The 27,937-nt window shown below is 41.3% G+C and overlaps 2 long non-coding RNA genes across 4 annotated transcripts; both read left to right on the top strand.

The window, feature by feature from the left end:
• The first annotated feature begins 6,187 nt into the window (after window positions 1–6,187).
• Window positions 6,188–17,389, top strand: LOC130153138 (uncharacterized). 3 transcript variants are annotated; one of them, XR_008823234.1, is made up of 3 exons: window positions 6,188–6,364; window positions 16,947–17,176; window positions 17,303–17,389. It is a non-coding gene; the product is annotated as an uncharacterized LOC130153138 (long non-coding RNA). The 3 variants fall into 3 exon arrangements; XR_008823233.1 differs by lacking the exon at window positions 6,188–6,364 and adding an exon at window positions 8,523–9,275; XR_008823232.1 differs by lacking the exon at window positions 6,188–6,364 and adding an exon at window positions 13,240–16,743.
• Window positions 17,390–24,547: 7,158 nt separating this feature from the next.
• On the top strand, window positions 24,548–27,002 carry LOC130152779 (uncharacterized). The gene is made up of 3 exons (XR_008823106.1): window positions 24,548–24,594; window positions 24,687–24,789; window positions 25,427–27,002. It is a non-coding gene; the product is annotated as an uncharacterized LOC130152779 (long non-coding RNA).
• Window positions 27,003–27,937: the final 935 nt, after the last annotated feature.

Raw genomic sequence — 27,937 nt, 5'->3', positions numbered from 1 at the left:
TCTGCAAGCTCCTGGTGAGGCTCAGTTTGTCCAATGTAACTACAGGAGTTAGGTTTAGCTGCAGTTCAAGTTTTCCATGTGTTCCTGGACATTGCAAAACAGCAGGTTTTGAAGCATGGTCACAGGCTGGTTGCTCAAGCTGGATTTTCAAGCAATGCTGTGAGAGGTCTGCACGTGTTGAACCTGGTGCTGTGCCCAGATCCAAATCATATCAGTCCTGTGATTAAACCAACAGGAAAAACTCGGTAATTTAGATACAGGTCACACATCCAAGGTTCTGCATATCCTACTCCCAGTGTCTGCATGCCAAATGGATTTCAGGAATCTGCAGCTTCAGAGGGAACAAGCTTTAGGGAAAATAAGAAAATTGCTGATCATATGGGCCAAGATTTAGAAACGTTACTTATGACTAAGTTTTGGGATAGGGAGGTGGGATGGAGGAAATGGTAGGAAAGAGGTTCACGGGCCTCTAGGGTTCACAGAGGTTCCTAATGAGGTGCCAGAGAGATGGGGCTGCCTGGGTACTCACAGCAAAGCAATGCCATGCCACAGTCCGATGACACCGTCTGAGGGAAAGGAAGGAAAGGCAGCCTGGTGTTGAGGTCCTGTTAGAGAGTCCACAAAGGTCAGGGAAGTTCAAGGTTGTCTCACACATCAGTCTGCGTGGATGACATACCATCTTCATGCCACCTCAGCTTCTCAGCTGGATATCTGCCTCCCAGGCCTTCTAGATGGTCCTGAAAGAATTATCAGCATGACCAATGCCAACATGACTGCCTCAGGTCCTTAGTCCAGTGCTAACCCCATTGCTTGCCCTTGCAGCCCTCACAGGCACTATTCATCTGGCCGAAGGCCCTGGTCCTCTTTGAGAGGAATTCTCCCTGGAACAACGAGTATGCACGACACATGCCAAATAATAATGAACTACTTGATTACCTAAATGGGACTGTGGGAGGTAGGGCTGATGGACCTAGCTGAATGCCAGATCACTATTAAAGCTGGGCTTAAAAATGGCACCATTTCAGTGTATCGTCTCTTGGCAGACTCTGCCTGCTCCGAGGACCCTTGCAAGGGATCTCACTGGGGTTGCTGTAGAGTGGAGAGCTGTCAATTCATGTGAGGAGGTCTACAAGCAGAAATATTTTATTAATGGAGTGTTTGGCTCTGGATTCTGTGGGAGAGCAAGGAGGCTTCCACACCGCTCCTCACCTTGTGTGAGACAGGGCAACTGGAAACGGTCCAGCGCCTGCAGGAGCTTACAGTCGTGGCAGACAGCAGTTAACGTGATGCTTTGCAATACAGCTTTAAGGGATGGGGAACTTTCTTGTCCAAAACAAATGATGGTGATGATGTGTTTCTTGGATATCATATATGTATACCAAATAAACCTTAATTCAGGGAAAAGAAAAAAAGCGTGATAAGGTATGCTTGGCACATACCTTGGCAATAAAATGCATTGATGGACATAATCTGTCATGGAGTAAGTCAGGTGCTGCTATTTCTTAATATCTGTCTCCTTTGGGTTTGACTGTGAATGCGGTTATATTTCCAAATATGTACTTGCTGATGTTTTCATTTCTTCAGCACTGATGACATAAAAGATCTTTGCACTGGGTACGCTGCTTGCCGAGGAAAATTCCACTTGAACTCCAGAGGAATCTGAAGAATTCTGACAGAAAGTTTGAGGGGGCAGGATTTTACTTTGCACTTTCTCTTGACTTAGGTCTGCTCCCTTTGAAAACAGCCGTAAAGCTAACATTGATTTAAATGGAAGTGTAAGTAAATCGATCCCGATTGCTTTTGGAAGCCCTGCCCTGAAAATTTTGAGTTTGCAAAACTGATTCTATTCCTACTGCTACTTTGTGCCTTGCAGTTTAAAAAGAAAGGCCTGTCTACTTAGATTTTCATTAGTGCAAGTTAAACTCATTTATTATAATCTTTCTTGAGGAGCAGTGTTGTTTCCCTTAGATTTGTAAAGTCTGGAAAAACTAATGCTTTCAAGAGATTGCACCTAGGAAAAAGAAAGGAAACACTGCTACTGTCAAAACCACTTGTTTTAACATTTTGGAAAAGGTTTTGATCATTAATTTATATGTGCATTTTAAGAAGCAATCTGTAAATGGAAGCAATATTAATTTTACAATAAAAATTTGAATTAAGTATTTAAATTCTTTGAATAGATAAATTTTACCCAGCAGAGGTTTTCTCCATGAAACTTCATTTGCTGGCTAACTTAAAAAATATTTGCCATCTCTTTGAATTCCATTTTGGAATTTCCTGGAAAATAGAAAATGCAGTTTCTGACAGTTGTAATATGTGGAAAAAGTTTCACTTTGTATTGCAGAATGAAAGGTTTGTTATATTTACAGAGCTGTACTCTTTCTAATGACATTCGTTATAGCATGGTTGAATACAAGGTATTTTTTTCTTCTGGAAGAAGGAATGTTGCTCTTATTTTTAAGGAAGGGCCTTGCATTTTGGAAAAAATAGTTGAAATAATTGGGGCTAAAAATAATTGAATTCTTAGTGTGGGAGTTGGCAGCTGAGAAGTTTTTGGGTGGATCGATGGGGAAAAACGAAGTAGAAGCCAGAGTCCTCATATCAAGCATTAGTGAGCTTGCTACTGGCAGAAGAGCTTGCGTTTGTCCTTGAAAAAGGACCCTGACATAGGAAAGAGTTAAAAGAAAAAATCTGAGAATCTGTCTACAATAAGAAAGTTTATCTACAGTAGGAAGGTAAAGAGGTACCACCCTTTTCAGCTTCTCCGGAAGAAGATGAAGAGCAGTCTTGACCGTGGTCTGTAATTTCTACAGAGAAATGATTTCTGATAGCCCAGGGCTCTTGAACTTTGCAGACCAAGACACAAGTAGGCAAAGAAAATTCAGACTAAAAATAAGGCAGTTTTATGGTGATGCTAATTAACTTTCAGAACAACTTGCCAAGAGATGGAGTGGATTTGCTGTCATTTGAAATCTCTAAATCAGGATTATGATTTTTTTTTCACTATGTGTCTTCCTGCTCATCCCTGGGATATAGACAATGCACAGGAATTACCAGCTGGAAACCTCTGTCCCATGTCATGCAAGGGATTAAGATAGTCCCTTCTGGCTGTAAGTCTGTGCATATATATTTTAGATAGAAGTGACAAATAAAAGAGTAGAAAGAATAGGATAGAAAGGTGCAAAGGTTGATGGTAGAATTGTCTGGTTACTGCAGATATTATGCTTTAATATTCAATCTTTGATTCATTTCTCTCAGGCTCAATCTTGAAAGGCTCAAGTCTTAAAATTTAAACTAAATAAGAAAAGAATGTGGCTGGAGGGATCTGCCATGGGATGGGTTTTGTACGTGAGGCACAGCCAGAGGGGCTGGGGGTGGGGAGGGAAGGTGGAAAATATGTGAATTAAGAGCAGGCAGCCAACTTGCTTATCTTTGCTGTTGTTTTTAAATCTATAGATTCCAAAGGCAGTGGATTATATTTATATAGATGTATAGAAAGAGGCTTTTGCTCTAAACAGCTCCTAATGCAGGTGAAAACCATGTATTGATTACTTAAAGAAAGTTAAAATAAAAGCAATTTTTCCCCCATTTCCACACATTGCAGCTTTTGGCCTATCCACTCATAGCTAAAAAAGCATTCTTTCCTGATAATCAAGCTTCAGCTGTCTGAATTTCAGGCCGAGCCTCTCATCTTGAGCTTTGCTGAAGAGCTTCTTTAATTAACCATTATACCACAGATGTTATTGATTTCTTTTTTTTTTTTTTTTTTTTCAAATCTGGTTGAAACATCATTGTGCTGGATCGTCGCCAAGACGAAGGCCTGAATTTTTTGTGCACTGCTTTTACTCCTTCTGCATACCTTATTAGTCTCCATGTCTGTTAAGTGCAACCCTTAGTATTGACTCAGAAAATCTAGCATTGATTTTTAGCCTTGCAGCCGTGATCTAAGGGCTCCTAATTTGGAATGTGGAAACCAGAGTTCTGCGAGAAGCTGTGTTACTGTACACTTCCTACAAGTAAGACCTTTCACTCTACCTTTTTTGCCAGACTTTTGATGTGGTTTAAACTTCTTGGAATTGTTTTGTTGCAAGAGGAACAGAGCAACATGTCCAAAGCATGTCTGCTTGCATGTAAATAAACATCTCTTTATAGATATTTAAAAAAAAAAACAAAACCAACAAACAAATGAGTAAATAAGGAGTCTGATTTGCAAAGGTGCTGTTCACCACAGTTTCTAATAATTTCAGCTGGGTTGTGGCAGCTCAGTTTCTCTGCAAACCTGTTTGCTCACCTTTAGCTGCGTAAGTGTAATTTGGGGAGCTAAATTTCGCTGCCCAGGTTTCAATATGTTGGTGGCAATTTTCTCTTTTATCCTGTCGTTGGGGTACTCGGGTCAGCATGGTGTAACACCTGGTAGAATTCATTCTTGAATTTAAGGACTTGTTAAACCAAGCCTGCACTGTCGGCGGGGGTGGGGAGAGGGGGTGCTATGCTTTGGGTTGGGGGCAAAGCGAAGCCCAAGCCTTGAGTGAATCTCAGCCTTCCTAACAACAGCACATTCCTTTCAAAATACGTCTTCCTCCGACGATGAATTCGAGAAGTAAAACAACGACAATAGGTTCTTAAATTCTGATAAGATTTCTCCGACTTTCGTGATACGTTATTTAAACATAATTTGAAGCCTTTAAAATACTGTAATGGCACCTCTTGACCTTTCCAAAATCACATGGAGCAAGAGATGGGGAAAAATGTTTATTTACTCAGTATTAGAAGCTAAATCCCTGTTCCTTCTTAGAACCGGTAGTTCTTTTATGCTGGGGAACTCATGCATGGCACTTCCATTCTTCAAACAAGAGCTAGACAGTCCTACTTGAACTGCAGAAACAATGACCTGCAGTCTATCCTATGCCTGAGTGATAAACAACAATGCAGCCCTCTTGACAAGCTCTGGCATCAAGCGTGGAGTCTTGCAGCTCAACATGTCTGCTGAACAGAAGTTAGAAAAAGAAAAGATCATCTTGTAAACAATTAATTAATGTTTGTCATGAATTATCATTTTTACTTCCTTCTCAAGAGGCTCAAAGGGAATAAAAAGGCATTTTTGCAGGTGGTGGCATTCAAAGTAAGGGCAATCAAATGTTTGAGAGCAGTGGCACAGCACTTTGAGTCTCTAAGGGTGAATGGTGCTAGGATTAGAGCACAGCAGGGGGTTGAGGGTTTCAGGTGTGAAGCTTAATGTTTGTGATCAGCAAAAAAAAGTCTTGAATTTATCTAAACTGCTCTTCTGCTAACAGTACTTCTAGCACATAAATGTTCTGAAAGTGACAAGTGTTCTCATTGCTCTTCTAATGCAAACATGATCTGCATTTGAAAGATGCATCCCTTTTGCCTAAATTAGAATGTGCATCACAAAGAGCGTAAGATGATGACCCAAAACCAGTTCTTTACACACACACTCTCTCTTTCTCTCTCTCCCTCTCCCTCCCTCCCTCTCTCTCTCTCTCTCTCTCTCTCTCTCTCGCGCACACACACACACACACACACACATACACACACAAACGCTTCAATTCAAGACACAGCCACAAAAATGCAAACTTCCACTCCTTTTTACACCGCTGCCGGAGCTGCCGCTCTGTCCATTATTCTGCCTGCACCGCAGGTTTGTAATTAGGATGCTTTACCACCGGTGCTTCAGTTCTTATCTAGCATCATTCACACAGAGTTTCGTGTCTTTGCAGCGCTGTGCACGAGTAGCTCAATTTTATTTCGGTCAAGCAGTTTTCCGGGATTTTATGCTGTGCCATCCTAATGCATGCACATTCCTCACCTCCTCCCTCTGCTTGTATTGCTGAGCACCACAGAGAAGATAGCATGACAGGAGTCCTAACAATAAGTTTAAGCTATTCTGAGGAAATTAATGGGTTTAGGATTTGTGTAGAATGCTTGCTATCCCTGGGAAAGAATAATAATAATAATAGTAATAATAAAGATTTTAGTAAATAAGACTAATAAATAGATTGCACAAATTAATTTCTGCCTCCCCTGGGACCACCTATTTTGCTTTTTTGAAAAATATTTTTCCTCTATTTAACTTTAAATAAAATCTCAGGAAGCAGCAGGAAAAATCCGTCCCTAAGGGGAAAAGCATTGGGCAACACAGGTTAGAAATGAAAACAGCAAGGGGAAAAGCCCTCAGATGTATGTACAAATGTAGGAAAACCTGCATGGATCCTCTGGTTTTGCTTCAGCTGTTTTCATGATGCTATATGCTGTTACAATTTGGTAGCCGGAGGGAGCGTGCTGTGTTCTAGAATTTGAAAACTATTGAGGCAGACAACGCAGGCTGCAGCCAGTAACCATAAAGGTAACTATACATATATATTCCTACGTCTTAATTGCACAATCAGAAGAGGGAGTCTTGTGTAATGATTTACTTCATGGGCCTGAGCTGGCCGTGTAAGACTGGGTGAATAACTTCAGCTTTCAGTTCATAAGCTCATCTATTTGTAAAATAAGATTTTTAATTGGCATAGAAGCCAATTATCTGGGAATTTTGACATGTGTCATTGTCATAAATTAATAAATTAATTTCATAAGATATTATGAGATAGAAAAGGAAGAGTGGTGAAGTAAAATAACTTCATTTTTTCCAGTCTTTTACACAAACTAATACGAACTGACAATAATTGATTAGTATATGTTTTCACCAGCTAACGCCTGAAGTTCAAGGACTGGATTTCTATTCACCCTAAGGTCCTTCCACCTCTCTTTGGCAGAGTGTCAGGGACTCCATGACGCAGCACTTTCTCGTCAGAAAAATCTCTCTTTGTCAAAACAAATTAGTTTTAATCTGCACTGCAGAAATATCTGTTTCTAGGCAGTGGTGGCAGGAGAAAGCGCCTCAGCTGTAGTTCAGCCCAGAGGGATGCTCTGCGGGAATAACCAATCTCCGGCTCACAGCTCGCACTCCACTTAATTTAGGCAGGGGTCTGGATGTGGTCTTTCCTACTCCAGTGAGTCTCTAATCCCCTTTTTCGAGTACCCATCATCAGGGCTGGAGGGAGTCTCTCTCAGTCTCTCTGTTTTGGAATTGTTTCTTTTGGGGTCACCCCTGAGCCTCACTCAAGCAAAGGCCTGATCACCCGGAGCCATCCATCTATTCTCACCCTTCCTGGCTGAGTCTTTCTTGTTTGCTTGCTTTTTGCAGAAATAACTAAGCAAGAAAGAAAAGTCTTCCTGAACCCCAGTGCGTAACGGGGAAAGGTTTGCAGCCCAGTAAAAGTTTTCTGCCTGGCTTACTGCAGTTCCCATGCCAAGACAATTTTGAATAGAGAACCCATGACTTGTGCCCCCACTTTAAGGACCCTTTTACTCTGCCAAAGTGGCTCAAGGGATCCTGGAAATGACAGGGATCTGGTCCAATATGTTTCCGCCTAAATTCCTGTTGCTGGCCGCTCATTAAGGTGGAGGCAGCAAATCACAAATATCAGGAGGTGCTGCGGGACTGTTTGTTTGTTTGTTTGTTTGCTTTCCCCCTCTCTCCCACTGCCTCTCCTTGCCTGATTTCAGATGTTACTGAAACAACTCACCCCACACACACCCCGTCTCGGAGGGGCCAATGTTTGGGGGAGACTGAGCTGGGACCTTTCCTCGCCGTCGGTCAGGCCCCGTGTCAAAACACTCCTGACTCCCGGGAAGTCGGCTCTGCTGAATCCCAAGGCTTGCCGGTGCCAGTCAGCTGCTGTTTGAACTAAGTCCTGACCGCAAAATCAAAAGTGGGTCCAAAGAAAGCTGTAAACAGTGTGCAATGAGCCATTTGAAGGCAGCTGATGCCTCATTTGGGGTGACATGTTGTGGCTGATGAGTGTGGATGATGTGGGGTTTTCGATAAGTGCCTCATCAGTATCCTCATCATGATCGTGTTGCTCAGCCACGGCGTGTGCCCTGACTTGATTGTAATTGCCTGAATCTGCTCCTGCTGCTCAGGAGCGCACAGTAATATGCAATAAAACAGCAAGAAGTGAATGTTAACCATCTGAGTTCTGACATGGCTGCTTGCAGTTCAAGTTTTCCATTAAGGACAAAAAAATCTATATCGACACACAAATATGGATATATAATTGCATGTTTAGAATAATTATTGTTTGTATATGCAATAAACGCGTTTTATAAATAATGCATGATGGTCATATACAGATACATAGAAAGATGTATCTATATACATCTTCCCCCTGACACCTGTATATACTGTATAAAAATGAACATCACATGCTCGTGGTGTGTAGGTAAATAGTAGAGGGATGAAGAGCATCAGGACCATATTTGGATTCAAATTTTTAGGAATGTAGGTAGAACCGGTAGTTAAATCTATGCATAGTCTTCATAAATCTTAATAACACGTGTGCATACAGATAAGTAATTGATTTTAGATGCAGTTAATCTACTCACGTAAATGTGTGCGTGTGTGTGCTTGTGCAGGTGTTGGGGGGGGCGGGTAAGGTACACATGCATATGTGCTTCATACCGCTAAATTAGTCTTTGGAGAGAATACAACTTATTTTTGCAAGTTAGCCAATTTGGATTAATTTCATAGCATAGCTGGCTGGAAAAAAAACCCACCAAACTTTCTGAACCCTGTGCCTGTGGGTCTGACAATGCAAAGTACTGAGAACTTGTGCCGAGGGGAAGCTCTTCAGATCAGAGACTTTTTGTAAAGTGGGAGCTGTCATTGTCCTGTTGGGGTCCCGGTGCCTGAGAGGAGTTCCGAGGTGTTGTGCTCATGCCCAGCAGTGGCAACAGAAAGGGCAGGCTTGTTGGTGGCTTGTCAAAAAATTGAATGTAATCAGAACGTGGGCTACGCTCCTTTTTAATAAACAAGTGTCATGGATGGTGTCCTTGACTTTAAAAAATGTTCAGCTTTGGTTGCAGGTCAGAAAGGTAATAAAACAGTTTACAGCTGTATAATCGTAATCTGTGGTGTCTCAGAGCCCAATACGACACCCTTGCAGTCAACAGCTTTGGGGTTACTGTATGCAGCTGGCTTTTTGGCAGTTTGGGGGACATTTAAATAATGAAATTTACACAGGCAAGCTCTGTTTGCATTCAGTTAATGCTTGGTGGAATGAATATCTGAGTTTTCTTCATTTCCACTGTGTTATTTAAGCATTTAAGTCAAAGTGCAGAAAAATGTTTCGAAATTGTTTTATGCAGCGGCTGTTGCTACTGTGCATCATCCTGTGTGCTCCGTGCCTGTGTGCAGAGGCTACCGCTGTAAGGTACAGGTCCTGCTACACCAAGACAGAAAGATCAGTGTTAAAGTGAAGGTGGAGAAGAGAGAAATTGTTATTTGCAGACCAAAATCGCCAGGGCATAAGATTGTTCAAACCCTTTAAAAATATTTCTCTTTCCCCAATTCAATTGAAATTTGCATTGCCTTGGAAATGTCCTTAATATCTTCATTATAGAAAACAAATCTGTACAGATTAAACACTCTAAGTCTGACCATTTGAGAGGTAAGACAATCATTATAATTATAAATACTTCTGTTGCCATGTGTGATCAAGTGGATTCGCTGTTGTAGCTTAAATATATTAACTTTAACCCTTTTTAATTACAGATTTAGCACAATGCTGACCGAGTCCCTCCTAGAATCCTGCATTCACCCTGGGCCTCTCTTTATGCTCAAAATATGTAGACAAATAGAGAGGAATTCCAAGGAGGATAGAAAACATGACTGAGAAGTTGGAAGGATTTGTTTATGAGGAAAGATTAGAAGAATGAAATGGGGAGCTTTAGTTAAATGGGATTAAAAGCAACTAATCTGCGTAGCGTTTGTACTTCCAGCGCATGAAACTCATCGTTCCTATTAAATTAACTACGCTTCCTTCTCCAAACTTCTATCTTAGATATATGATTACTGCTTTGCTTATTAAAAAATAACTTTTGCTATTAACGATTCTGATTTTGCATCATGTTAAGAAAAGAGCCTGCATTTGTTCAGCAGAGCAAAGTGGTAACAAAGGGATGGGTTATAACCGGGTGCAAGCATACAGAGTGTTCAGACAAGGAATGGCATTTCTCGACTCGGTAAATATTGATTCTGACTATCAGCAGAGAGAATTTTTTAAAGGGAACGATAGCTGGGCAAAAGCCCAGATTTTCTCTCACTACCTACAGGTAGTAAAACGGTTTTTCCGAAGGGGGGCTAGGAGCTCCGTTGCAAGAAACACAGACTACCAGTCCGGATTAAGAACTGGGACAAAATTTAGCATTGAAAGCAAGCTGACAGCCCTGAGTTATACAGGTTTACTCTTGAATTAAGTCATTCTTGCACTTGGTATTTTTTTCTTTTATCTTTTTTTTTTCTTTTAAAGTATGCATTGCTTTCCCATGCACAAACAACTTTGGATGTGATTCATTATTATCATTAGAAATCATCTTGAGAAAAAAATTCATTGTGATTTTTGCCAGGGACTTTCTAGACTTTCAAAAAGCAGTAGCATGTGTCTTGAAAACTTTTTATGCTCATTTAGATTAACTCAAAAGCAGAAGCTTTGTGCAAGCATAAATCAAAATTAATGCAGTGATAAATCAGGCCCCCCATCTTGGACCATTCTGAGTTCTAAATAATAAACCACAGAATCTCAAATACAAGGAAGGTGCAGCCTGGTGGAAACTGGCCTATTTGTTAACATTGCAGGATTAATGTGTCTTCAGAAGAAAAGTTTTCTTAAGAAATGAAGGATAGACAATTCTTTCAGATTGCAGTTCCTACTTAAAACGCATGACAAGAAAACTGTTTTTTCTCCTTGAAAGTTTGTGTAGCATCAGGATTCCTTTGCATAAAAGAAATACTACCTCATAATAAGATAAAAATGAGAATAAAAAAAAAAAAACAAACCCAAAACAAAAACAAAAAATCAAACCAGGAAGAAAACCTAAAATTCAGCAAAAATCAATTGTAAAAATTATTTTTCTAGCCCTTGTGTTCATAAACAAATGCATTGGCTCAGATTTTTTGCTCTGTAATGTTTAAAACTCCTATCTAGTACTGTCTATGCTGGGATAACCAATTTGGTGTGTTTGGGTGCCACTTCTAATTCCAACCTGGTGCTCTGAGCCCCTCCAGTATAGAAATGTTAATGCAGCATTTCTTGACCAAATGATCAAAGAAATCCTGCCAGATCCAAGCTGGGCGGCAAATTTGTCCTTTCCTCCCCCCTTGTGACCCTCTGTTCCTGCAACACACATGATATTACCCCCAGTCTTGCTTTCCTCTGCCCTAGCAGTATTCCCAGGAGGGTGGACGAAACCATCCCATAGGCTAGATGTGCTCACCAGGTTGCCATCCTTGAAACAAATGAAATTTTCTGAGATCTTGATTTTGCTCGAGCAACCATAGCAATGACCACATAAGGAGTTAAATGGCAGTAACGTGGGATTTAATGCTAGGTAGGAAGAATGACATCAGGTGAGAACGGGATTGTCCAATAGTGATGTTAGAAGTTATTCACATCTCCTTGCAAGTTGAAAAGGGTATTTGACTCAAAGAACTTTTTCTTTACAAGCTGTAAACTCAGAATTAAACTACACAAAAAAATGCTAAATTGCAGAAGATGGTGGGGTTTGGAATTTGAGACGGTTCTGCACTTTTATTTACATTTCTTCATCTGCAAATGCACTGACATGCGAATCGGCCTCTGCCCTCTGGTCAGTGGCTCTGGAGACACTTTCTGATCTTGAAGGCAACGGTGCAAAGGGGGAAAGAGTACATTTGGTTAAAACCCAGACTGGGAGGAGTTGATGGCAGTCCTGATGGCTGGCTCCCACAGCCAAGAGCTTTTACCAGACCTTGTGTGCTGGGAGCCCACGTTCCTTGGGACACCTGGTAGGGGTCAGAGCTGCCCACATGGAGCTGGATCCCAGCCAGCACCCTGTATGTGGCAGGGCGAAAGGAAAGGGCCTGTGCCATTACCACTGCTCCTGCCTCCCTGGGTGCGTTGGGATCGGGGAGGCTCATAACAGCTGTTGGAGCCAGTCCACCTGCGTGCTGCTCCCCGGCGTGCTGGAGATGCCAGCAGATCTCCAGGGGAGTGGAGAAGGCTGAGCAGCTATTCCAAGAAACGACTGGAATCTCTTATCTGAAGAGAATTGCTGGTTCCGAGCAGCAGAACCATGCCTGTTGTCAGTACCTGTCAGTTATATGATTTTTGGCTACAAAAAAGAAATGGACAAGATGCGCTTTGTTCATTCATTTTGAACACGGCATTTCATTTAAATTCTGTGTTGTGCCATGCTGCATGCTAGGAAATGTACCCTAGGATATTTTTAAAGCTATAAAAGTTCAGTAAATGGAGACTTCCCTGCAGGACTCAGCTATTAAATCTTTGCTTGAAAGTGAGAGCCACGTCCATTAAAAAAAATCATATTCTGGTGAGACTAATCACATCTTTGTACTACTAAAGTATGCTTAAATTCAGATGTTAATCACATAAATATTTGGCAGTTTTATGTCCTGTAGAACAAACGCCGCAATTTGGCAGAGTTAAATAACTCCTTATCTCTGAAGTTATCTCGAGAACACGGAAATATGTGGGACGCCTTCAGGGCAAAGGCAGAACATTTGCCACGTTGAGGCAAGAAGAATCGCTTCCCTCGCCATCACCTGGCCTGGCGCAGCCCCTCTGTGCTCCCAGAAGGAGCTGGGTGTTGCCAGCGGGTATAGATGTGAGGTTTGGGCCTTTGTACAGCGAGTGTGCAAGGGGTGGCGAGAGCCCACCCAGCCCCACTGGTACCCTGCAAGATGCCTTACGTGGTGGTGGCAAGGAGCCGGGTGCAGGTGTGCAGCAGGCTTGTGCTCCCAACAGAAAAACAAGGTCTGGTAGAAGGGAGAGCTAGGAACTCCTTTGGAGGAGATGGGTCATAAATCATCCTCCTGCCTGTTGGCTTTAGCAGAGTCGTTCCAGGGCAGGAGTAAAGCTGTACAAATGGTGTCCTGAGGTACGGCGTGGACCCATTTCATCCTCGCAGCCTTCACACATCCAGTGCAAAGGGCGTAATGCTGAATAACTAAGAATTTTAACCAAATGTACTTTTTCCCCCTTTGCACCGTTGCCTTCAAGATCAGAAAGTGTCTCCAGAGCCACCGACCAGAGGGTAGAGGCCGATTTGCATGTCAGTGTATTTGCAGGTGAGAAATGTAAATAAAAGTGCAGAACCGTCTCAAATTCCAAACCCCACCACCTTCTGCAATTTCTTCCCGTAGTCAGGTAAGCTACGTAACATAAACAAGTTGGTTGTTACTACGGGAAGAAAATCCAAACAAACCAGAATGTACGTAACATGTTTCATCCATAACGATGATGAGGACAGTCAGGGGCCAGCCCAGTTGCTTTCCACGCACAACCAAGGGCTCAGACTACAAATCTGATATGAGTAGCTGGGTGTGCAATAACTGCAGAATCAGCATCTTGCGTTGAAAGGACTCCTGCAAATCCTGCAGGAACATTTCAGTACTAGATGGTGTTGCTATGGGCACCAGAAGGAAGCTTAATATAAGAGAAACTGTCTGAGGAATTCATGGGGGATGGGTGTAAACAGAAAACGTACATAGGAATCGGAATGTCCCTGGCACTAAAAAGCAAATGGCATTTTGGGGTTTTTAATGTTCTGCTAGTAACATTTCAGTGTACGTCTTTCCAGAAGGAAAATATGAGCTGATACCTTTTTTCAAGTTGCCTAAAGTGAAAGACGGGTAAATAGATCTGGCTCTGTACGGTGTATCTGCATCCCGTGTAGGAGATGCATAATGAAATCTGGATGCTCCAGACATAATTTTTCCATTAGGGCAGATGTTCAAAATGGGAACAGAAAATGAAGGAAACAGAAGAACTGCAGTTCCCTCTAGTACTCAGGAAAAAAGATCCCACTCTGCCTTTGAGGACAGTTCAAACTTTAGGAAAAAATCACATCGGCAAGGGACAGCCAGATGATTTAATTCATGGCTAGATTTCACCCGTTCTGGCTGCCTCTCTGCCGGTGTAGGCTGCCTAAGTGGATGAAAAGAAAGAAAAAGTAACCAGTGTAGAATAACTGTGAGTGTATCTCAAGACAGACAATGAGAATGCAAAATTAAATTCTTGATGTGAAAAGGATGGGACAATGAGCCTCTCTCCCTAAGATACCTTCAGAGAGGATTCCATTTCAGAGCTTTCTTTCTTGCTTGCTTGCATTATTTTTCATTGACGCGTCCCAAAGAAAGGCTGAAAGCCTTTTATTATTTCTTATTTTCTTTTTCTTTCTAGTATGTGGTATAAGTTCTTTTTTTATATATATATTATTTTCCTGCCAATGTTAAAGCAGTTCCCATTTTTCTAGTTTGTTTCTGACACCTAGCTGTGATCAACAATGCTTCCCACTGAATCACTTCTTTCATCTATTCAGCTTCTGTTATTTCCCTTATCTCCTCTCCCCCCTTCACCAGCTTACCTCTCATTAACCCTCAGGGTTCCAAACATATTGTATCTCTCCCAAAGACACATACTTTTATTCAGACATAAGTCATTTTTGCTCGCTAGCCTCAGTTTCCATAATTCCCTAATAGAATAGCTGTGTGTAGTACATACTCTTTACGGCGCGGTGAACAATACACCCAGACGTTAATTTATACTCTTGCATTGTATGCTGTTCCACTTCACCTTTTTCCCCCTCTGAACTGATCGTCACACAAAACCTCATTCTTCTCTAACATAGGAAATATAGTTCAATGCACACATAAAAATCTGCTTGGCTAGCAATTTTGTTTGATCAACAAAACTATTATTTTCTAAGAGCGACTTTAACCCATGGCGATATATTTAAAATCATGTTTTAACTTTAAAAAGTGGTGGTAGTGATAGACTAAGCTACATTTCTGCTAGTATAGAATATACAGGAGGCTTCTAGGAAATAAGCTCTCTCTTATCCACGCCAGTATATTTATGGCTCATGTACAACTGCCTTTACTCTTCTGAGGACGAAAATGATGCAAAATCCAAGAGATTTTAATTCCTGACTGGTAGCTATAACTTTTGTGATTGAAACCGATGAAAACAGCTGGAAATACATCCAGCTATTCACGTAGACTTCCCTCTATGCTCTCCCTCCAGTTAACTGTGTAACCTAGCTCCTATCCTGAGGTCCTTTCCCAGCTAAAATTCATACAAAGGTTTTGGAAATGTGTGCTGTGTAGCAGGAGGTCAGAGTGTAAGTTCAGACGCACACAGAAGGGTCATTGCTCATCCTGGTAAACGGCGTACCTGTGTCAATAAGCTTACACAGGCATCTGTACTAAGAAAAAACAAGGTAATATACGGGAGATTATGTAAATAACTTCAGAATTCATCATGGATGTGAAAAGAAAACATGTTTTGGAAAACACGTTTGCTCCTTGCTACTTCAAGCATTATTAACACTGGCTCTTAAGAAAGGTTATTTAACACTCAGGGAAAGATTTGCTTTGTTCATACATTAATGGGCACGTTTATTGGAATCAGGTGGATGTTTTTATGTATCATGTTAAAGATACTGAACTGTGTGAATGGATTCATCTGTCTCAACTTAAAAACTAACAGTTTCATGAGCTGATGTTCATAAAACACAGATTATTTTTCTTTTTTAATTTGGGCAACAGTTCTCCCGATTGTATTAAGTAAAGCCTCGTTACCACTTGACTGTATGAAGCATCTTCTACCAAAAAAAAACAAAAAACAAAAAAAAAAAAACACTTAGAAAAATGAATGCATCCTTCATATTTTTAAATGAAATGTTTATACTAATTTATGGTAAACTTTCTCAAAATTCAGTAAGATTCTAGCACAGTTCAGTGCTGTCTTTTGAGCAAAAGCAAATCACACCCAATAACATTCTTGCAGATGTTAAAAATAATTCTCATCACTAAAAATTTCAAGTTCATGCCAGGAGCAAAATAAATATTTAAGTTACATTTTGTGCAAGTAGCCCTTGCTAATTTAATCCTGAGAGATACTCAGTCCTTTATAACTTAATCTCTCCTTCATCTTATGTTTGTTACTTCAGAAGGTTAGTTTTCAATTACAGACGAACTTACTGCTGCGTCAAAGGTTTAATTGAGCTCCTTTTAAAGTATCACAATTGTCACTATAAAATCCTGCATCCGCAGTAAGTGCGTTTACAGAGAACTTACAGCTTTAAATTTCACTTGGAAAAAAAAAAGCCTTATACTTTCCTGCAGGTTTTGAATGCTGATTTACTATAAAATAAGTGAATAATAATACCGGGTTATTTTGGAAAGTGTTCTTTCATGCAATCCCTGCATTTAGCACAATCCCAAAATGGCAGCCCAACAGGTGGTCCTTTCACCGCCTTCAGCCCAAACAATCGGAACAAAAAGGGACACCAAGAATCGAATGTGCTTCAGGATTTAAAAAGCTGTTCACTTCCCTTTGTTCATTTTCAGATTTAGCCATGTTCATTATTGTTGAGCCACAAATGCAGGACATTCTTTTTCGACCATTGGCCATAAATAGACACTGACGGAGGCTGACTAGCCAGCTAGCTGCTTTGTCACATGCAAGCGGAAACCGCCTCACAAAGCCGATGCATTCCTGGTGCCTCAATGGCCCTGGCAAGCACCGGTTGTGACACGCTGCAAATCTGGCAAAGTCGAGCTTAACAAAAGTATGGGTGACAAAGGCTGGAGTTTCTCTTCCTATATTTGCCTCTGTGGTAAGTATTTCATTCTGGCTTAACGAATTTGCCTGGGTGTCACGTTGACAGGCTCTTGAATGTCTAAAAATATACTTCTGCATTGTGGGCGCTCTTTGGGGGGAGCCCTTCGTTAACCAGTAATGACGGGCGTCAGGGGAGAAACCGAAGGCCGAGTACTTGTTTCGGGGTACTTTAAAAGTTGTGAAAATTCCTTGTTACAGCGATCTCAGGCTCAACACGTGTAACAAAAGATGGGCCCGGTCCTATGAGTCTTTAATGATGCCGGGAGACTTTACAGCTGCCTTCGCCGCTCAGCGAGGGATTACTGGCACAAGGAACAGGGGCAGAGGCACCAACCAGCCCTTCTTCCCTCAGGGGTACGAATAAATGCATAAAACATACGTTTTGGAGAAAAGGCAGAGCTATAATGATACCTCACTGTCCAAGCAGAGTAAGTGAATTTGTCCTCAAAATTTCTAATTTACCAAGTCCTCTTCTGCTACTGTATGCATTAAACGTAGTACACACAAGTTTTTGTTTTCTCTTTTTTTTTTTTTTTTTTTTTTGACATCTCCAGCCAAATTCAATACTTCCAGGCTCTTCCACTGCTATTACCTTGGGGATTTTCCAGTGTGAGTCCAGGGCTTCTGACGCCTGCCGCAATGTGGATGAGACCTGTGTCTGCAGGCAGTCCTGGTGTCTGGGATGAGGGTTTAAAACTAGACCCTCGTTAACTTGTTAGATTAAAATTAGACCCTGTTAACCTCTTACTTCCAGCATTTAATTGTTGGTGGAAAATGTGACTTGCTTCAAACCGTCTTATCAAAAGACACGTTGCGGATATAAATAAAAGATTAATGCATTTTAGTTCTAAAACAGCTATGTTCAGAATTGCTTACAACAGTAAAAAAAAGATCTTTGATCACTGCTGGTACCAGTTCCAGGTCATGCACAAGGAAGCACATGTCTCTCAAGCCCTACTGCTGCCAAAGGCAACAGCGTGGGCTGGAAGAAACCCACCCTCGGGCACAGAGCCTTGCCTATGTCGCTGCGGTAGCAGCTATGCCAAGCAGCGAGTTTTAGCTCTTCAGTTCAAAATGTTGAAACCAGTAATGAAAAAACTAGGCGTTGAATAGGTTGCTGAATGAAGCTGATGTTCTGTGCTGTTTGACAGCCAGGTATTTGTCTCATGGTGTACCTGAGCCCTTTGTGTGGGAGGAACCAGTTTATTAATGAATGAAAAGGCGAAAGCCAAGACCTGCCACTGAGATCCTGAAGATATTTGGGCGAATTCCTTCACTGCAGACCTCCCCTTCCAGGCTCCTGAACCCACTGGGGTGTTTTCCTTCCAAACCTTCAAGGAAGGCTGAGAGTCCTCATGGTGTTCCTCCAAAGTAGGAGGCTCCTGCCTTTTTTTTTTTTTTTTTTTTTTTTTTTTTGTAGTAGCAAAAGTAAAATCGTTCAGCTTTTTAATACATGAATGTAAAATCCATAACCCTCATAGATTTCACAGGGAATCAGTTAGTAAAATGTTTAGGCAACGACCAGCCAAAATGATCATTGGGTGCTAAATGATGAATATGTGCTGTAAGAAGATTTTGGCTTATTTCAGCTACAAAGTACACACAGGCCAGAAAAGTCAGCTCGTGAAAAGAAGAGTACAATGACACAGAAATAGGACTTGATGCTCTTTCTAATCTCATCCTTATTTTTAGTTTCATACTAGTCTTATTATCATTCCAAAATGTCCTAAACAGTCCTAAAAACTGTTTAAAATCAAGATATTTTTCGTAAAGAAAAGTACTTACACAAAACTTCTGCATACTGCTTTGCAAACTCAAGTCCAAGTTTCAAGCTAAAACTCTGGGGAAAAAAATAATTCTGTTTGCGTGGCAGTGATGATTTAAGGGAAAAGAAGTAGGAGTCACAGGACACAGAGAAACTTCACCAGAATAAATCAAACAGCACTGAAAGTCAATTAATGCAGAGGTAGAAGCAGGGAAGCATCCAGCTTTACCTCTCTCCAGACAGCAATAAGTCTCTTGCAAATTTAGCTGTCAGAAATGATTGCTTTGTTTTCGACAAGTGGCATTACTTCCTCTTATACTGGAATTAAAATTGATTGAAATTGATTCACGACTTTTCAATATTTCCCACACCCCTTCATTCCTTTCAATTTGAAAACATTATTTCAGTGAAATAAACACAGATATAAACAGCATATATATATGTTTTTCAGTTTGGGGGCTTTTTTACTTTGAGGCATCTAAGTATCAAGATGAGAGAATGCTATAACTAGTGGTTTTTGACTGGGTAGTAATTCATTCTCCATTAAGAAATGCTTTCAGAAATTATGTCCTCCTAAGGGAATGAGGCTTTAAATTTTTTTTTTACTGATTGTTCTGGGGGTGTGTGGAAAGAGGGAACAAAATAACCATAAATTCTTACACAGCCAGACAGAAAAGTTCAAATCAGAATGAAAGTTTTGCTATGCTGCTTGGTTTCCTATTCGAAGTCTTGCTGCTGCTTTCGGACGGACCTGGATGAAGGGCAGCGAGCCAGCAGTGATGCCAAGCGGTGGAGCTGGCCCCGGTGCGTGGCCAAGGGGGATAAGGAGCCTGCGCCAAGGGAAAGCGGAGCCTGGCAAAAGTGTGCTGATCACTCCAGGAGCTCGTGATGGCTTTTCACGGCGAAACCACCTGCAGCGTGGTTCTGCCCAAACTTCTTTGGCTTCAGCAGCTGTAAAACTATGTTTGTTTGTATTCAGCTGCATGACCAGTTTACCTAAAGTCTTGCAGCAGCAGAATATGGTATAATTCAGGTATCTTTACTCTGCAGCATTATTAAAACAAGATCCTGTTAGAAAGTTTGTTTATTCTTGTCCCAAATACAATATGTGACAGCATTATTTTAAGTGCAGGACCCAAACACATCACAAAAATTTCTTGATATATCATGACAGCAACCTCACAAGACAGCCAGTCTTTATGATCCCCATTCACCTACAGGGAACTGAGGTATAAAGCAAGGAAAGATAAAATGATTTGCACAGTTTCACCAGTAACTTGTGGATGTGGCAGGCACTGGACCAGTCCCTGTGAAATCTTCACAGAGAGGACTGTACAATGAGAACATGCTTTCTCCCAGAACATAAAAGTTTGTATTTAGTCTAATTTAATTCTTTGTTTTTCAGTGTTTCTTGCCCCTTGTACTTCATGCCTTTGCTGACTTCTGGTCAGCTGCAGAACCCCACATGAAGCCAGGGCACCTTGCTTTAAGACAGAGACCTGCGTGTCACCCCTACATAGACCCACGGGCAGCGGTGCAAGGACCTCCCTTACCCCAGTGGGCTTTCTCACATTTTCCAAGTAGCAAATAAGAAGCTCACCAAAAGCACGGGCAGAAAAAGGGAGGATGAGGGCAGTAATCTGAGCAAGAGAGAGCAGGTGGGAAAGGTAGCAGTGATTGCACAGCTGAATTGTCAATTTAGTCAGGAGGGAGTGACTAAAGTAAATACAGAGCAGCTGGAGTCATGTGGAACATGCTGGGATACCGCGAGGAGTGCTGGGCTGTGGCAGGATTTCTTTTTTGCCATGAAGGTATGCTGTGTTCTTGGTGACTGGTACCTGGTAAATCTGTTTTTCTAACTCTTGCTGTAGTAAATCTATTCTCTCAGAAGGAGAGGAGCAGGTAAAATTCACTGTTGTCACATACCAGTCTCTGGGAGACTGATGAATTGAAAGGATATAACAAATATTTTGTAATTTATCAGGTTTGTGGAGTTACAAAAATGACCATAACAGTCTCCCTAAAATCCCGATGGTGAAGCTGGCTCCTTCCTTAGTTAATCCGCCCTGAACCCTGGTTACAAGCTGCAACATTGATGTTAACTGAGAGAAAAGTGTTGCCTGGAGCCATTGCAGGAAGAACTGTGGGGCTCTGCATCGCCAGGAGTCAGAAACACCTTTTGCACTGAGATGTTCTGATAATAGCCTGGTTTTCTTCTGCACAGAAAGAGCTCTCCTCTATGCAGTTAATGACCCGATACCCTTTAGACTTCTTGGTGTGTGTAGCCCTCAGCAGCGGCAGCTTGTCAGAGCCGCATAACCAGAACTGGTTCCTTCCTCTCCTGTCAAACTGCTTTTTCTTTGTTTTCATCTCCTCTGTGCTAACAACCCTTCTGTGTAGTGTCCTGCAAGGTCACTCTCTGACAGTCCTTTGGCCCATCTTGCGTCACCCTGGTCTCTTCTCTACCTTCGCAGCTATCTGTGCTGGGTAAGTGTTCTCTCTTCTGCCGCTCCACCACCTAGAACAACCTTATTTTTTCTCTTGTTGACTCTGTCTTGTTTCAAATTCCATTTGAAATAGCTTTTCACCTTTGTTGTACCTATTTTTCTCATTCTCTGCTGCTTGCTTGCCTTGTAATTGCATTAGAGGCACTCGGTGAAACACTTTGGCAAAGCTAAAAAACAAGTCTGTATTCACAAATGTTATTGTACTGTATTAAAGTGGAATTCACAGGCCAGAACAGTTTGCTGTTTGATATGTGTTATTGTTGTGAAACTAAAGCAGAGATGAAACACTCCTTGTAAGTGTTGGTTTGGAACTGATGCTTCCCTCAACCGGTTCTGGATAGTGTATCAGTACTGTTTCTCCATGTGTAAGAAACAATTAGCATCAGCAACTTGTAACATACTGATTTTTAAATACTCCAAAGTCTCACAGTATTTTTCCTCCTTTTCAGTTTGGGACATGTAAAAAGGAAGAATTGCAAATGTTCACTTTAAAGAATCTTTCCTATTCCCATGATGTAAAATATGGTCTTGTCATGAGCTATTGCAACATGTCAGTGAAGATTTTTCCCTGCACTGAGGAATTCCAGTATCTGGCTGTCTCATGTTAAGCTGTGGTAGATAACTCGGGCAAGCATGACGTTTGCTGTCACACCCTCTATCTGGAGTTACTGGTGCTATAAACTGCTCAGCTGTGTCATCTGAACAGGTTGCCTTCCCACGATGGTAGTTTAGTCTGTCCTAAACAGAAGGTTCGCTCTGCCCTCCTCTCCCATTTTATGATGCTATTATTTGGTGACATCAAGTTCTGAAAAATTAATTTATACATGAAGGCAACAATCCATATATATTTTCTTTCCTTCACAAGTTTTGTGCAAAGGCTGTAGTTCAGGATTTTAGCCCGTTTGATAGTACCTACCCTCTTGGCCAGAGAAGCCAAGGTTAGTAAAACTCCTTGCTTGTTTTTCTTTAGATGTACTAGTGGTAAATTTGTGGACTGACCACAAAATTCATCCCCTGTGTGGTGGCCAAGCAAAGCAGCTGGCATGCTTAAGCAAACATCTACAGTACGATGCATACAAAATTACTGGCATGAAAGTGTACCTCTCATTACTGCAATAACTCTGCACACATCTTGCTTTCACTATACATACAAGTTACATACCCTTATACACACAGGTTACACATGTGAAGCTCCAACTACACTACACAGAGGTGGGATTACTATGTAATTAAGGGCACTCTGAATGATTTGGATGATTCGAGGTCTGGGGTTGATAACTGTTCTTCTGTATAAAGACAACTACAGTGCAGGTTATTCAAACTACTCCCTGTATACCCAGAAGACTCAGAAATTAAACCAAGCCAGATTGTTTACAGGCCAGCACTTGGTAAAGAATTGCTCATGCTACATGTTTTCACAGCAGGAGATTGATGGAGAACACCTAGCCGGCTTCTCTCCATTTTGACAGCCCAAAGGGAAGTGGGAATGTCTCCATCAAATGCAAAATTATGTATAAACCATGTATAAAATAATGTAGCATATGCATGTAGAGCTGTATGAGAGACTATGTATAGACTTACCACAGAACGAGCTCCAGAGGCACAGCTTCTATTCTCTCACAGGTGTTAGCAGGGGTGTAATTCTACTTTTGAGCCAAATGAGTTTGTGACAATCGATTTAGCCTGGCTGTAGCTACAAAACTTCATAACAGGGCATATTGCAGAACCGGTAAAATAGGTCATAATTAAGTAAGAAATGTTATTATATATATTTATGTATAAACAACTTATTTGTATTCATACTGGATTGTCTCCATAAATCTATTCTTGTCTCGGAGCCAGATAGAAATTTAATGTCATTGTTATGTTTAGGTGAACATCACAGTCTTATATTCCCCTCTTTGGCCTTGAATAAAAATCAGAGCAACAATAATATAAATGGTATGAAAGTAGTCATGAACAGTAGCCCATCTGTACTGGACAGAATTCTACAAATCAATTAGATGGTCATAAAAAGCTAAACAGATGTGGATGAATCGACTGTGGAAATAAAATGGATTGAACTCTTACGTTTATTGTTCATGTATAACCCTTTTCAATAACCAAGATGGGTAAATTACACTAATTAACCTTTAAAAATTTAGATGATTTCTAAATAATAGCTTCAAACAATGCCTATTCTTCCCATTGTTACTTCTAAGTGTTTTGTCCATGACAAGGCAGTTTCATTAGAAGATCTACAGAGGCAGTTGTTTAAATGTGCTTTTTCTTTTTTCTTATTTCTCAGTCATTAGACTTTCTACAGTACATACCCCCACCTCCCCCGGTCAGGTAGCGCTTGAAGTCAGAAGTCAAATCCATATATCCTAGGAAGCAATGGCAACAAAACTCATCTCCTGGAGACCACTTGATTTGGGTCTCGCTGCTCTTGGGTGGGATAGATTATCTGGCAGGACAGTAAATCCTATTCCCAGCCATAGGAGCGTGTTACCTGGGCTAGGGCAATGCTGGCAGCAAAGACAGTGTGTAGCCCAGCGCTTTTGGACAGGTAACCTGGATCCTCAGCCACCCACAGGGCTGCGGGTAGTTTGACCCGCTTTCTGCCATGCTTTTGTGGTAGCAAGCAATTGTGAGAGGATTATAGGGGTTCGCGTTAAAGCACAGCTCAAATCAAGGTAGAGAGATTCCTACAGCTATAGAAGCCTGAAGTACTCAGCAAGTCTTCAACAGGAAGGGTTAGGGAAAAGAAAACACTTGCTCTTATGGGGGAAGGGAAAAGGTATCTATAAGGGAATCTTTCTGGAGACCTTTTTTTTAATTCTTCAAAGCCTCCTCTCCATGTCTTCATTCAGAAGATGGTTCAGCATCTGTTGCAGTAGAAAATGTTGTTTGTTCTCACTGGTGCAAATGATTTGTAAACTCATCAATCAAAAATATATACTTAGTCTGTATTTTGACTACTTCAAATAATGTTTTTTGGCATTCTGGGGTTAAAATTTCTCAGTGGTGTTGCAAGGTCTTAATTAAAACAAGAGATAACTTCTGATGTATTTAAAAAAAAATTAAATATATCCAGCACCGATCACAATATATTGGATGGAATGGTGAATGGTTTGAGTTTCCTAAATTACTGATATCACCTGCTGATACGAGGGCTGTTCAAAAGGCCACTTCATTTTGGGGTTTATTTATTAAAATCCTGCACTCAACTGTAAGAAATTAGCCTCCTAGAGATGAATCGCTCCCTACTCAGGGAAGCCCAAAGCGAAGAAACCGATCATGCACATATTGCAGCACTGCACAATATGTGTAACACAAGCTCCCATGTTTTACTACATCTCTCGCACATGGTGCTAAACAGCAATGTCAAGCATTCCTAAGGAAGACAAATGTTCTTGGCTTAAAAGTGATGCTCTTAGACATCTTCCTCAAATAATTAATGCCAAATTTACAGTGCTGTATGATCTCCTTTTTTTTTTATCTTGTAACTGGAAGCCCTTAGCCTGTGTTTTGCACTTCATCTCAGTTATCAGACTCGGGCAAAACCTGGAAAGATGTCTGGATCAGGTCCCAGGTAAGCACAAAAAAGGAGACAGAATATCTCATTTTATCTGTGAAATTTTACATATTGCAGCTGGTATACATGCCTGTCCTGGCTTCTTGCAGTGGACATCAAGCCATTTCAGTTCTTGGTTGGCTACGGAGATGTGAAGCATTTCCTTCAAAGCATGGTCCTTGAAAACATCAGGACAGAAGAGATGCAGCTCAGGTAAGAGCCTTGGCAGCCTGGAATGCTCTGCAATCTCTCTCCAGCAGGACATTCCCTCTTTTCCTTACAGTTTATATAGCACAATAAGCTTGTTGGTGTTGGTAACATGGAATAGCTGTACACTGGAACAAGGGTAAACCTGTTCTGGATAAGTTAATTAAGCAATACCATTCTTAATTGCCTGCAATTTTCATATATATAGATTGGACGTGTGTGGGAAAGGTTCACAGAATTTCATCTGAACCTTGTGGTATACCATCCTGCAATGGGTTGCAGTTATGTTCAGTGCAAGAGATCCTCAACAGGGAAACCTTCTACACAAAATTACCATTGTGTAGCCCACATCCAGGTGGTTTTTATCTGCTAGCAAGTCAGGGATTCACATCACCCTAAGAGAATTGCTTTTCTTACTCTTGTGTGACTCCAGTAACAAATCCCAGAATCCAGCTATGGCATTCATGCATGCCTGCTGTGACCAGGGTTTCTACTACTGACTGGGGGTGAGGGGTAGTGGCGCTGGGACCTCCTCTCAAATGTCCACACGTTGAAGATGAGATAAACTTTTAATGAACAGCACACTTGCTTGTGAGCCTAAATTAATGAAGAATCTGCTCTATGTTTATTGTTTTTATGGCAGTGTGTTTGATCACGGAGTGAGATACCATCTTACAAAAAAACAGAAGCAAATTTTCTCAACTTGCTGGCAAATGAAGGAGCTCTGGACTGACAGCCAGGCAGAACGCTTGTTGCCATACAATAGGTGTTCTCGCCACGCTGCAGACAAGCTGCAGGCGGAGATGTTTCCACAAAAACGCTGTCCTTTCACAGGCAAACCTTTGCTGGGATTACGTACGCTGGAGGATGGTGAACTGGATCACGTAAGTGACCTACAAAAATGATTCTGTGTCGTTTTATCGATCCAGTAAATTCTTCTCTGGAGGGAACCTGCACATCTAAACCACTCCCTTTGTCCAGTTCAGATCCAAACCTGGCCTTTTTCCAAGTGAGAAATGTTGCTGTAGTAAGCAGAAGCCACAGTAGTGCTTTGTGTTACAAAGGCTTCTGGATGCCTTTTGGATGCCAGGAGCAGGCTGAGAGGAAAATATTGTATGAGGAAAGGTACCCTCAGTGTTACATTGTACTGCTAGCTCTAGCTGCAAGTGGAGCAGAAAAGACCATTAACAGGGATAAAAAGTTCTCTTCTTCAGAACGCTTCTGTGTGTCCCTTGGGAGGTAAAGGAGTGTAGGTCAGCCCAACATCTGTAAAGAGGTCTTGGTCAAGGTGTTGAGACATGCCAACAAGATAGTAGAACACCTTCTCTGCTTTTGCTTTGTTTATGGTTACCTTTCAGACTTCAGCTACTGCAGCCCCAACTATCAGCAAGCATCGTAGTATTTCAGGTGCGGAGGAAAACCAGCATAACTGGTAGTTCTGGAAAATGTGTAGTCTAAGAGGTCTGTCCTGCATCACCGTTATTATGGGGGTGTGGTGGACTGGGTAGCTCACCTGCTTCTGCAGAAGCAGTCCTTATGGTGGAAGTTAGTTGTAGAAGGTAAAGCCCAAAGAGACCAAAGGCAAGCAAGGATGAACTGGTAAGGCCAATAGCGTTGAATACCAGAATGATGTCCTGTTCCCCCATCCCTCTGCGCATAAAAGTCATATAGCAGAGCCAGGGGAAGGGAAACTTCCAACTGCTTGGCAGCTCTCTGAAATCTCCAACTACTGTAAATGTGCAGCTCACAGCAGAGAGTATCTTTCCAATTAATTTTTACAGGACAGGCACACTGCCCTTAAGTGTACAAGAAATTAACAACTTGAAACCAAAGGATGGCAAAGGTCTAATAACAAAGCAAGATGAATACCTTGATATTTTTCAAGTGTATCTGTAGAATTAATTTGATAAAGTATATAGGGCTAATACATTACCATCCAGAGTACTTCTGCTGTTGTCTCCTTAGCTATTGTTTTGCTACAATGCACCTTCATTATGCTTTCAACCCTTAACTGCTATGTTGCTGCCATCTTGAGAAAGAGGAGGAGGAGAATCCCATGGCAAGAGATCTTTCAAGTAGCAGGCAATTCACTACAGAAAATGCCACTTTGAAACTGCTAATGCAGTCTTTTTGTAACCAGTCTCCCTTGAGGAAAGTGGCATTGTTTGCAATTTATTCCAGAACTGCCCCCAGATGAGGACTGAAGTTAGTTGGTTGGGTTTTTTTTCTCTCTGTGTAAATATATATATATATATACACACACACACACACATGCAGTTGTTTTAATGTAAACTAACAACAAATAATTTCATCCTAGACAAATCTTTCAGACCTAGGTATCTGCCCACAGGTTAATCTCTTCTAGGGCTTCACTCCAGAATCTTCCAGAGAAAACTGCATAGTGCAAATGCACTAGATCTAGTCAGCATGTCTTACCTGTACTTGAATTATGATGCACATTGAGTGGAGGCTACTGCTTTATAAAAGCTAAATCCCTGTGGTCACCCTTCCTGTCCCCAGTTGTAACGGCTACCTCCTACCCCTCTCTCAAGTACTACTGCATGAAGTGTGTAATGTGAGGCACAATTATATATCCATATTGTACTCTTTTGAGTTATGGTTCTTGGGATGCAGAACAAAAACAAACCAAAACCCAGTTCTGTAGACAGAAAGCAAAGCTTATCTACTTGAGGTAAAAGTTGCAGCTCACTGTACTGCTTCACCAATATAACGCTCATAATATGAACTGCTAGGATTTTCACCAATGGCAATAATTCATATAAGTAATCTCTGTAGGGTACTGTACTGATATGGCGCATACAATCTGAGTAACGGTCCTACGCATAGGCAGATCTCAGTCTTCAACTGCAAAAGTACCTCTTTGTATCCAATATCGTATTTGAAATACTCCTATGACTGCTTGGGTTAATCTCTTCCTGAGTAGACACTAAGCATCTGGGCAGCCATCATGGTGTCTTCTTACCTGGAGCTACGACCAGAGCTCAGGCAGCTTTGTCTCCCAGCTCTGCTGATTTACTTTCAGAGAAGCATTAGGTGCAGTTGCTACCACAGATGTTAACCTAGGTAACACAAAAATCACAGGAAATGCCAACTATTCTTCAAAGTGCAAGACTGTGTCTAGTAAGTACTCTTT

This window comes from Falco biarmicus, chromosome 7, assembly GCF_023638135.1.
Source record: "Falco biarmicus isolate bFalBia1 chromosome 7, bFalBia1.pri, whole genome shotgun sequence".
In the NCBI taxonomy this organism is placed as follows: domain Eukaryota; kingdom Metazoa; phylum Chordata; class Aves; order Falconiformes; family Falconidae; genus Falco; species Falco biarmicus.
The sequence above is the reverse complement of the archived record's forward strand: the minus strand, read 5'-3'. Positions and strand labels throughout refer to the sequence as shown.